An 11475-nucleotide genomic window follows, 5' to 3' on the forward strand; every position below is an offset into this window, starting at 1 on the left:
AAAGGAAAAGACTTCTTTTTGTCACAGTCTCAAGTTGTAAGCAAGTAATCACCATTAATTAGAGATTACTTTGGATCAGTACACATGCTCTGAAAATCAACAGTGGCCATGCTTCTGACAGTTAGCAAGTTAAAGAGACTGCAGCTTCTGAAAGTCAGCCAATTTGTTACTATCCCGTGCCTGTAGACAAGTCAGTCAGCAGATACCTCAGTCTAGTGACCATACTTCTGAAAGTTTGCCAGTCAATAACAGCCTTATTTCAGTGATCACACTAACATAATTGAAAGTCTGTCAATCAATACACACCCCTGCTTCTGAAAATCCACCAATCCTTGAACGAAGCTTCCCAAAACCTTGTATGAGATCAGCTGTGGCTTTCTTTGGGAAGGTTCTTCCTTGCGAATACAGCTCTCGCTTGCAGCCATACATGATGTCCACCTTTTCCGCATCACATATCAAAGTTCAATTTATTGTTAGTTGGTAACAACTTCTACAGTTCAACCCCAATTTACTGTTATAACTTTAGCCTCGTGAGTGACAAACATAATCATGATGCCATGAGACTATCAAATTCAATATTTTCAATTTCTGTGGTGTTTGCTATCATCTAGTATTTGAATCCCAAATGCAAATGTAAATTCATGATTAATTTTCAGAACATTGGTTATGTATTAAATGAGGGAAAAAATCCTTTTGAAACCTTTTCCACAGCATGAAACTGTTCATTCAATATGAAAAAGTGATAGAAAGTCATTTATAAACCAGTATCTATTAACAGCTAAACCTAAGAGATATAGGATTATCTCAGCTATAAACAGATAAAATACATTTTCTAATTAAAACAAATTCGGATGAAAATAAAATAATCACAGCAGAAGTTGTAATGACCGTCCACCTTGTGTATCATCATTATCAATCTTTTCAGCACAAATGACTGATCAAACATACCAGGAGTATTTTCTGATTCTAAAATTGCAAAAAAATTTTAAGTGCCAGGATAAAATGCTGTAACAATAAAAAAATGTAATAGCTCTATTTACTATTACAGAGATTATTAAAGATCTAAAATGCCTTGTCTTTTTACAACACAGCCCAAGTTGCAAGTAATCACAATACTGAAAAATAAATCCCTTTGCTTGTATGTTTTTGTCGTGAAAAAGGCTTGCTTAGAAGGCTGCTGCTCACTTATTGAGTTCATGAGAAGTGTACTGCTTTCCATAGAGATAATACAAATGCAAATTATGGTGGATGTGCAAAAGTGCAAACAATTTATTCAAAGTTGAATCAAAGTGCAATGGATTCTATGCAGGGTGTTGGCTATCTTGCCCATACTCAACATTTCTGCATAATTCTGCACAGACAACACCTGATATTCTTTCTGTTGACACTGGAGTACTTATTGTGAAGCTGTTGCATTACTTCAGCATTTAAACATTTGAGCAGTTAAAGAATTTTTGTGATTTTGTTTGCATTTCATAATCTTCAACTTTCTAGCATTCCAAAACTTGTTTGGAATTCCTGTTTCAGCTATGACATGTAAACAGCTTGCAAGTGATCGCTTGTATCCTTACAAGAAGAAAAATTGCGGCAGGCTGAAAATCAGTGACTTTTCTTTTATCTTCCTGAGAACTGAGGTTGGTGGGCAAATTGCAACACTGAAATCTGGAGAGACAGGCATATCCAGAAAGATACATCCAAGATCTGCTTACCTGGAACAGAAATTACTGAAGCCATAAACTGGTAGAAAGATTTAAATGCTCATTTTGATAAATTGCTGAAGGTTGTGTGGACTGTCTTGAGAGTGAGAAACTCCTGGGGGGCCACAGTCTTAAGAGTCCCCCACATTTCCATTGTCATTAGATCCAGAAACCCGGTTGGGTTTGCATGGTGGCAACCTGAGAAATATTCCCTCAGGGCTCTAGTGGAAGAAGAGTAACCATTGTAAAATACACCCAGAGTCTTCTCCACCAAAAATGCCTACTCTCCTGGGGAAAAGAGTTTCTAGAGTCTTATGGTAGCTGAGGTAAGGACACTCCTCCCACTTTAGCCCCCTTTAACCTTCCTGTCTCACTAAGGAGGAGAAAACAGTCAAATAGATGGGGTTGGGGGGGGGGATTCAAGGAAAAAGATTGGGAATGCTGCAACTAGAGGAGGGAGTATAGGGCAAGGAACTTGGGAAAAAGCTATACCACCCGATAAACATTTGCCCTAGACATAGGCCTACTAAGACTGAGATTTAATTGGAAGATTATATAGAATCCTCCTCCCCCATCCCTACTCCCACCCTTACCCCACAGCTTGCCAACATACCAACAACACTGGATTACAGCAGAAAGAGAGATACAGACTCTCCTTGAGGAGGAGTGTTTAGGGAGTGTTTAGTGTTTTGTCAATAGTGGAGACAAAAACAAGGATACTAGAGGAATTTGAAGTCTCTGGCACGTATGGCTGCCTTACTCCTAGCCAAATTAACATAAATCTAGCGGGATAAAGCACCATGACCATGTGCGCTTTATCCCAGAAATTGAAGATGTGTACAGCATAAAAAAAGCAATCAATATAATACATTGCATTAGTAGAATGAGAGCAAAACACACACACACACACACACACACACAACCATCTTGATGCAGGAAAAACATTTCACAAAATGCAAAATCCAGTCATGTAAAATTACTGAACAATTCAGGAATAGAAGGGAATTTCCTTAACATGATAAAGTACAGTGAGGAAAAATCCACAGCTAACATCATGTTGAATAGTGAAACACTGACAGCTTTCCCCCTAAGATTAGGAGCAAGAGAAGGGTGCCTGATTTTGCCACTTCTATTCAACACTGTACTGGAAGTTGTAGTCCGAGCAGTTAGGCAAGGAAAAGAAATAAAAGGCATCCCAATTAGAAAGGAAGAATTTCTCAATTTGCAAATGACATGACTTTATATATAGAAAAGCTGAACAACTACCAAAATTCAATTAGAATTCATAAATGAGTTTAGCAGTATTTCAGGATATAAGGTCAACATGTAAAAATCAGTTTTATTTCTATATGCTAATAATAGAAAATTTAAAAGGAAATTAAAGCAATTTCATGTATAATAGCATCAAAAATGATAACATACTTAAGGAGAAATTTAACCAATTAGGTCCAAGACTTGCACACTGAAAACTACAAAGCACTGTTGAAATATATTAAAGAAGACCTAGACCTAGACCTAAATAAATGGAAAGATACTTGATATTCATGGATTGGAAGACATAGTTAAAATGACACTACTACCAAAATGATTTACAAATTCAATGCAAATCACTATCAAAATTCCAAAAGCGTTTTTGCAGAAGTGGAAAAGCAGATCCTAAAATTCATATGCAATTGCAAGGGATCCCACATAGTGGAAATAATTTAGAAGAAGAACACATTTGGAAGAAGAACACTTCCCAAGTTCAAAACTTACTACAAAGCTACAGGAATCAAAACAATGTGGTATTGGCATATAGAAAAACGTATAGCTCAGTGGAATCAAGTTGAGAGCCTACGTATCTATGGTCAATTGATTTTTGACAAGACTAAAAAGACCATTCAATGGGGGAAAATATAGTCTCTTCAATGACTCGTGCTGAGACTACTGGATATCCACATGCAAAAGAATGTATCTGACCCATACCTCACAACACATACAAAAATTAACTCCAAATGAATCAAAACCTAAATGTAAGTGCTAAAACTATTTTAAAAACTATAAAATTCTTAGAAGGAAACATAGGTGAAACTCTGCATGACCTTGAATAGGGCAACATTTTCATAGATATGACACAAAACACAAGCAAACAAATTCAATCAAAATTAAAACTTAAAAAGAAAAATTAAAATTTTGTGTATCAAAAGACACTATCAACAGAATTAAAAGACAACTCACAGAATGGAAAAAGATATTTGCAAATATTTTCTAAAAGCCTCATGTCTGAAATATTTTTTTTAACTCATAATTTGACACAATCCAAGTAAAAAACACAATCCAATTAAAAAGGGGCAAAGTAATTGAATAGACATTTTCCTAAGGAAGATATACAAATAGCTAATAACCAAATGAAAAGATGTCTGACATCATTAGTCATAATGCAAGAAATGCAAATCAAAACCACAACGAGATATCATATCACACCCATTAGGATGGCTATTTTTTTAATAACAAATATTGGTAAGGATGTGGAGAAATTGAACCCTTTGGCATTAATGGTGGGAATGTTAAATGGTGCAGCTGCTGTGGGAAACAGTTTGGTGGTGTTAAATACAGAATTACCATAGACCAAGAAATTCAACTCCTAGGTATATACCCAAGAGAATTGAAAACATTTGTTCCCATAAAAACCTGTTCACTACTGTTCATAGAAGCACTATTCACAATAGCCAAAGGATGGAAATAATGCAGTATCCATCACTCAATGAATGGATAAACAAAAGGTAGTATATCCATACAATGAAATATTATTCAGCAAGAAAAAGGAATAAAATGCTGATACATGCCACAACATGGATGAATCTTGTAAACATTATGCTAAGTGAAGGAAGCCAGACACAAGACCACGTATGATTCCATTTATGTGAAATATCCAGAATAGGCAAACCCAAGAGACAGTAGATTAATGGTTTCCAGTGCTGGGGAACAAATGAATGAGGAGTGATTGCTTCATTGGTACAGGGTTTTCTTTGGGGGATGATGAAAATGTTCTGGGGCTACATAGTGGTGAGGGTTGTGCAAAAGTGATTGTACTAAATGTCACCAACTTGTGTTGACTGAAAACAAATAGACTGCCAGATATTTCTCCAGAAAAAGTAGGTTTATTCAGCAGAGAATTACAGTTCAGGGTCTGCAACCGTGGCAAGTCACATGCAAGTTCCCCAAATAGTGAGAGAAGTAGAACTCAGACATCATCTGCTTCAATTCTGGGAAATCTTTATTTTCAGGTCACCAGATGATGTACAGGTCCAGTCAGGGTGGGAATTTTAGAGTCTTCAGTAAGAGTGGGTTGTTATTTGGTCCAAACCAGAGCATTCTCTTGTTATCAAAAAAAAAATATTGAATTTCCAGTCTTGTTTTTCCTTTTTTCAGGCCAATTGTTGAAATTCTCTGGTCCAGTTTTCCTCAGTTATCATTTGGGGAACTATCCCTTTGGACCATGACAGAGGTTTGGCTGTTTTTGGTCCCTTTAATAGCAGCATTCCTTGTGGAAATGTCAGTAAGATAAATTTCCCTTAGCTTCTAGAGAGTCAAGTTTAGAATGTCCTGAAATCTTAATGGCTAAAGTGGCAGGTAAAAGTGTTGCATCCAATAACACCTAAACATAGGGGCCATTTTCAATTTTATTTCAGCTGGAAGTAAGGAAACCATGTTGCTTCTACCACATTCCAAAAGCATGAGCTACACCAAAAGCATATCTAGTATCAGTGTAAGTATTGGCAGTTTTGCCCTTGGCTAAAGTACAGGCCTGGGTAAGAGCTCAAGCCTGTGTAGGCCTATTAGGCTGAATTACCCATAAGTAAAGATGCTGCCTCAACCACCTCAAAGGAAGTTGCAGTAGAATACCCAGCACGATATTTGCCACTGTCACCTTTTAAATAAGAACCATGGGTGAACCATGAGAAACCACAGTTACCCAAAGGAATTTCCTGCAAATCATCAAGTGAAGTCAAGAGGAGGTTCTTCAGGGCTTCCCTGGTGGTGCAGTAGTTAAGAGGCTGCCTGCCAATGCAGGCAACATGGGTTCGAGCCCTGGTCCAGGAAGATCCCACATGCCACAGAGCAGCTAAGCCTGTGTGCCACAACTACTGAGCCTGTGCTTTAGAGCCAGCGAGCCACAACTACTGAGCCCGTGTGCCACAACTACTGAAGCACACGCTCCTAGAGCCTGTGCTTCACAAGACAAGCCAGCACAATGATAAGCCCGTGCACCGCATCAAAGAATAGCCCCCGCTCGCCGCAACTAGAGAAAGCCCTTTCACAACAACGAAGACCCAATGCAGCCAAAAATAAAGAAATAAAATAAATAAAATTTCTAAAACAAGAGAAAGAGGAGATCCTTCAGCGTTAAGCAGTTGTGAGGGACTTCATTGGTGATGGACGGGAAAAGAGTAGTAGTGCTAAGGTTATTACAACATAAAAGAGTTATATGAGGAGCAGTTAACAAAAGGACTTCATAGGAGGTGAGGTGGCTAACTGAGAAATGTTGAGTGTGATGAGAATTCAGGAGGGTTTCTACTGCATGAGGTACAAGGATGATTAAAGGGAATCCCACAATGATTTTCTTGGCGGCCTCAACCAAAAGGGCAGTGGCTGTAATGGCTCTAAGGTGTGCCACAGGGTCCACCTGCTGGCTATAATACCCTATGGGTCAGTGGTATCCCAAGGGCATTCCCTTCCTTTTCATATACAAAAAAGGAAAAGAGGATCTGATAACTGGGATTCCCAAGGGCAGGTGGGTTTCTCAAGCTCTCATTTAAGGCCTGAAAGTTTGTTTATGCTGTTTGGCTCTTCCCATAAAACTGGGTCAGAGTTGTTGTTGTTGAGTAAGACACACAGAGGTTTGTCTTTAAGAGAGAAATTTGACTACTAAGAACCTGCTGTATAAAATAAAGAATTAAATTTAATTTAAAAAATAGAGAAATTTGGAATAGACTTTCAGCAATAACTGACTAGCCTGAGAAAACCTTGCAGTCAATGCTTAGATTGGGGTTTTGGGAAACTCAGGACACCATGAAAGCTATCTGGAACTAGGTATAGCTTTTGTTCTGATATCAGATGCCCTAAATCTCAAACCTGGGTTTGGGCAAATGGCAATATTTCCTTGGCAACCTTGTGTCCCTTTAAGACTAAAAGCTTTAGGAAGTGGGTGCTGTCTTCCTGTGAAGCGGTCTGAGGAGAGCAAAGAAGCAAATCATCCACATGTTGCAACAAAATAGAACTTCTGGGAACTTTACATTATCCAGATCAGCCTTGAGAAGTTTTGAGAAATAAGAGCTCAGTAAAACCCTGAGTCATTACTGTCACGGTGAATTGTTTTTCTTCCAAGTGAAGGCAAAAACGATAGACAATAGTCCATCTTCATCAACTGGAATACTAAAGAATGTACTTCATAAATCAAATGACAATAAAAAATTTACATCCAGTGGGAATGGATGTTAGTGAAATATGAGGATTAGGAGCAACAGGGTGTGGAGGGATGACAATGTTGTTTATTGCTCTGAAGTCCTGAACAAACCTCCACCCTCGGCCCTTGGGTTTCTTCATTAGTAAAATAAGGGTATTGCAGGAACTCTTACAAGAAATAATGAGTCTTTGAGACTTGTAATGTCCTATTCTGGGTTTTATGCCATGAAAGGCTTCTTTACTTATAGCATGTTGATTAATTCTGGGAGAGGTTTTGAGGGATCTATTTGAATTGATGCACTGTGAATTTTGCCAATATCAGTTGGAGATTTTGCCTATAAGGGAGGTGGTTGTGGATTCAATAGGGACAAAGGATCAGTGTTCCCAGAATCAGCTCAGAGACAGAGCTGATAAAAGATGTCAGAGTCATTTAATTCATCTGGTTGGCTGCTTTGATAACTACTATCAAATTCCAAAATTATTTTCCCCTTTCAGGGGAGAGAAATTTTAGCATGATGCTTCTGTAAGAAGTCTCAGCCTAATATAAATGGATAGCGGCAGAGGAACTAAGGAGAAAAGAGTGTGTGTTTCTCAAAGGGCCTAAACGAAAGGGAATCAGTCCACAGGCAGGAACCTCTTGAGGTTCATTAAAGATGCCCACTGTTTGAACTGTATTAGTACTCCGAGGCAGGGGCTGCTTTATAGTAGTGGGGTTGAGCACCGAGAGGGTGGCTGCAGTGTCAGTTAGGATGAGAAGAGACCCATCCTAAATCTGAAGGAATGTTTCTCCAAGCTGATTAAGAGGGAGGATTGGGAAGAGCCCCTGTAGTTCCTTGGAGCCCAACAACTGGGAATTGGGAGGAAGTTGGAAAGCCTGGTTAGAGGGCTGATGGTGACTGAAGGGCTTGTATCTGTAACAATCTCTTTTCCAGTGCCCTGGCTCTTTGCTCTAATAGCAGAAACTAGGAGGGTTTTTGTTTCATTTAGGGAACTTTATTTGCTGAAGTTTACGATTAAGAATTTTGGCAGTTTTCCTTTTAGGTGACTCATCTAGAGTGTGAGAGAGCTGGTTTGTAAGAATAACTAAATCTGGAGTGGACATCATTTCCTATTCCATCCTGTTCTTTTTTACTAGAAAGGAAAGACCCTGGTTCAGACCATTAATAAACAGAGTTACATCTACCTGGGTGGGATCAACATCTGAAGGAAGACCAGAATTTTCTTTAAAATAATCTGAAGTTGATTGTAATAGCTATGAACAGATTCATCAGATTTGTGTGTGTAAGCCTGCATTTTATTCCAATCAATAGGCTTTGGAAAAGCCCTAGGAATTGCCCAATGAAGTCACCTAGAAATTGCCTTGGCCTGAGCATATAAGTTAGCAGGTTGCTCTCCTGCTTTTAATTCTAGAGACCTTTCAGGACTTTCCCAGTCAGCAATTTTCATCCAATGCTGGGCTGGGCCTTCACCAACAAGCATATGACCTAGCTGATGTAAGTCAGAGCACAAGATTGGTAAGATTGTTATATGAAATTCCTCAGCAAATCTGTGAGGATCTTTGGTTACTTTGGGACACTCTTTAACTATGGCTCGCAGTTCAGTTTTAGCCCAAGGAATATTTAAAGTTAAGGGTTTAACCTCTGGATCCTCAGAAAGCTCAATTCTAAAGGGACAGGTTCTGATAGATTCAGAGGAAAATGGGGTGAGGAGATTTTCAGGGGGAAAGGGAAGTTCAGCGAGGGAGTTAGTGTGGAGGAACTGAGGGTACAGAGGAGGAATAGGCAGTATAAAGGGGAAGGAAAAAGATGGCCCTGAAGGCAGGGCCTGAGCACAAGGTCCCAGAGGAGGGAAACAAGATGGCGCTAAAGGCAGAGCCTGAGACAAAGAGGCTGCAGAAGAAGAACGTGAGGCTTCAGAAGCTATTTTTTCCTTCTTTAATCATTTGTTTGCCTCAATTAACCTTAAAATCTTATTTTGCAGAGAGGCAATTTTAGGCTCCTGCTAACATTTGGAAGCCTCAAAATACCAATAAAAATAAGTGTTTTGTTCAGTTTTAGAAGTTTTATAGGTAAGGTTGTTCAGTGGGGTTTTAAGAAAGGTAAGTTTGGGGATTTCAAAGGTTTCCCGTAATTGCCTTTGGTTAGGTTAGTCTAATTTCAGAGTGCAGTGAGCAGCAGCTGGAAGCAAGACCATGATTGAACCCTGATTGCAGCAGTGAGAGTGCCAGATCTTAAGCACTAGATCAGGAGGGCCAGCGGATAACTTCTGAGCCCCATTTCTTGTCTGCCTTGAAAAAAATTTTGACAAGGAGACAGAAGGTAGAGAGGAAAGTAGGCATATATTAGAAAAGCAGAGTACATGCCAACACAGGCAAGGTTGAGTTCAGAGAAAAGTCACGCCTCTGGGAAGTTTAAATCATTTGTAAGGGGGCAGTCTTCCAGGTCTTTGTTTGTCTCTGGCCAATCATCTTGCTTTGTCCTTTGACTCAGGGCCCACCCCTATGTGCACCCCTATGTGCACACGCATACTTTAGCCAAGATGGATTTTAGCACAAGGACCTTTGGGAAGTTAGTAAAAGTTAGTATAGTCTGGTGTCCCCTCCCTTTTTGACCCCCGAGGATCCTATCTGCGCATGTGCAGTCAAGATCTCCCTGACCCCAAGGATGAGAAATATGTGACCTCTTGATCTTTTGCCCAGGCAGTGCTTAGCCTATTCCTGTTGTTATTTCTATCTTGAAGTATAAACAGGAGGCTGGCTGTAAATGTCTAATCTGGAGCCCATCTCTACCCTGCCTCAAGAAATATGTACAGGAGGCTAGTTGTAAATGTGTGGCCTGGGGCCCATCTATCTCCTGCCTCAGGTCCACATAGAAATGCACATGAGGAAGGACCACAGATTTTAAACATAAAATCAGCCAGGGCCCCTGTGGTTGAGGGGTGGGGGGGAATGCTCCTTCAAAATGTTTAGATAACTGGGATCCTATTTCCCAGAGGTCTTTCTCTAGAATAGAAGGATAAATTACAAAAAACCCTAACAGCTCAAACAGCCTGTAGGCCTAACACCAGCCAGTTCCAAGGGCACGGCCTAGCTCTGAAAGACTCAGGCCAACTGCTTAACAGCACAGATCCAACAGAAGAGCCCCTGTTCCAATGGGAATCAGGCTGAAGGCAAGGGAATTCCAGTTGGAGCAGCCTGATTGCAAAAGAGCCGGGTCAATGTGCCAAATAAACAAGGCTTTAATCAGAGAGGACAAAGCCTTAATATAGATCCTGAATAAAACCGGGAGAGCCTCAAAGTAAAGAGGGCAGAAGCTCAGATCCAGGAGAAAGACTTACCCTCAAACCCCAGGGTCCCAGCAAGCATCAATGAGGTTAGTGTTGGTATCACACTTGTTTGCTTGCCCACCTTCCAGTTGTCGGGGGTCTTCTCTGGGTCCCTGTGTGGGCCAAAATTGTTGACCTAAAATAGACTGCAAGTTATTTCTCCAGCAAAAATGGGTTTACTCATGATCATCAAAGAACTGCAATTTGGCGTCTGCAACCATGGCAAGTCACATGCAAGTCTTTCACATAAGGAAAGAGGGGGAAAGGAAGTTGGGAGGGTTTTAGTAAACAAAGAGTTCCTTAGAGGAATTGAGAATTCAGAGTCTAGTGGCTTCTCATTTACTGAATTGTGACAATCGTTCGTTGGCTGAGCTCTTGCCAGACAAGAGGAGGAAGTCTTCTTCCTTTGGGGTTCCACTATGGTTGTAGAGTGTGAGAGCTTCCCCTTCTGGCCTCCTGGCTCTATTTTAGTTGAGGTTTCTGTTTATTAATTTTTTTTAAGATTTGTTTATTTTTGGCTACGTCGGGCCTTAGTTGCGGCACGTGGGATCTTTGCTTGGGGCACGCGGGATCTTTCGACGTGGTGTACGGGCTCTTTGTTGTGGTGCGCGGGTTTCTCTCTAGTTGTGGGGTGCGGGTTTTCTCTCTCTAGTTGGGCTCCAGGGAATGTGGGCTCTGTAGTTTGCGGCATGCTGGCTCTAGTTGAGGTGCACGAGCTCAGTAGTTGTGGCATGCGGGCTTAGTTGCCACACAGTGTCTGGGATCCCAGTTCCTCAAGCAGGGATCAAACCTGTGTCCCCTTCATTGCAAGGGGGATTCTTTACCACTGGACCATTAGGGAATTCCCCTGTTTATTAATTTTTACAGGCATCATCATCCTTTGATTGAGCATTACTGGGCCTCCTGTCCCTCCTGGCAAAGTTGCAGCAGGTGCTTCTTCCTTCAGTTTCTTTGACCATCATAACATAGATATATGTTATTATCTCTGTGTCTCCTTCATTGCTTTCTG

This window comes from Mesoplodon mirus (assembly GCF_964341445.2).
Source record: "Mesoplodon mirus genome assembly, chromosome: 5".
NCBI lineage: Eukaryota > Metazoa > Chordata > Mammalia > Artiodactyla > Ziphiidae > Mesoplodon > Mesoplodon mirus.